Below are 925 nucleotides of genomic sequence, written 5' to 3' on the forward strand. Positions count from 1 at the left end.
GGACTCAGGGCTTACTGGCATGATCTTCCTTGTTAATCTCTCAAGAGTGGGCAGAGAAGATGCCGCAGGGCATGTTTTTACACACTCTTCCTGAGACAGGATCTGATTGGCCCTGTTTTTCACTCTCCAATATCGAGGGCTCTTATTTGACAGTGCCTTGGGTCAAGCTTTCTCATAGGTGGTTTGGCTTCCTAGCACCTAGCCTATCAGAGCCTTTACTAGGGATTCCCAATTCAATGCTAGCTGTTGGCCTCTGCCAACAGTGGGCGCTTCCAGGAGTGTTTGTAAGGGTCTGTGGATCCTCCAGGACAGGCAAGGAACGTTGTGAGCATAGCTTTCCTCCTTTGAGCACCTGAATTTGTTTTTTAATCAGGATTTTTTTTTTTTTAAGTTTCGTTTTGTAGTTTGCTATAACATCATTCGTATTGAGCTTAGAAAATTTGGAAACTATAGGAAAATAGAAGGAAGGAGGAAAAAAATGTGGTCCTAATCCCACTTCCCAGAGTTTACCATTTTTGTGAATTCCTTCCTGTCTTTTTTCTCTGCATAGCATTTTCCCATGTTATTATAAACTATACATGCATTTCAGTGGGTGCGTGGATCTACCATGGATTACTCAATTCTTTCTTTACTTTTAAATATTTTTAGTTGTTTCCAACTTTTCTCTATTGAAAATGGTATTATAATGAACATCTTTAGACAGAAAGCCTCTTGCATTATTTTCCCTTGCAGCAAAGGCCAAGAAATAGGATTATTAAGTCAAAGTCATGAACATAGTAAGGCCTTTGATATATGTAGCCCATCTAATTTTTGAGAGGATGGGTACCAAATTGCACAACCATGGGCAAATATAAAAATGGGCACCATTACCTAGATCCTATTCTAGTGGTTGGACGCTGAATGACTTTGCCCTCAGGGAACATCT

Source organism: Halichoerus grypus, chromosome 1 (assembly GCF_964656455.1).
Source record: "Halichoerus grypus chromosome 1, mHalGry1.hap1.1, whole genome shotgun sequence".
In the NCBI taxonomy this organism is placed as follows: domain Eukaryota; kingdom Metazoa; phylum Chordata; class Mammalia; order Carnivora; family Phocidae; genus Halichoerus; species Halichoerus grypus.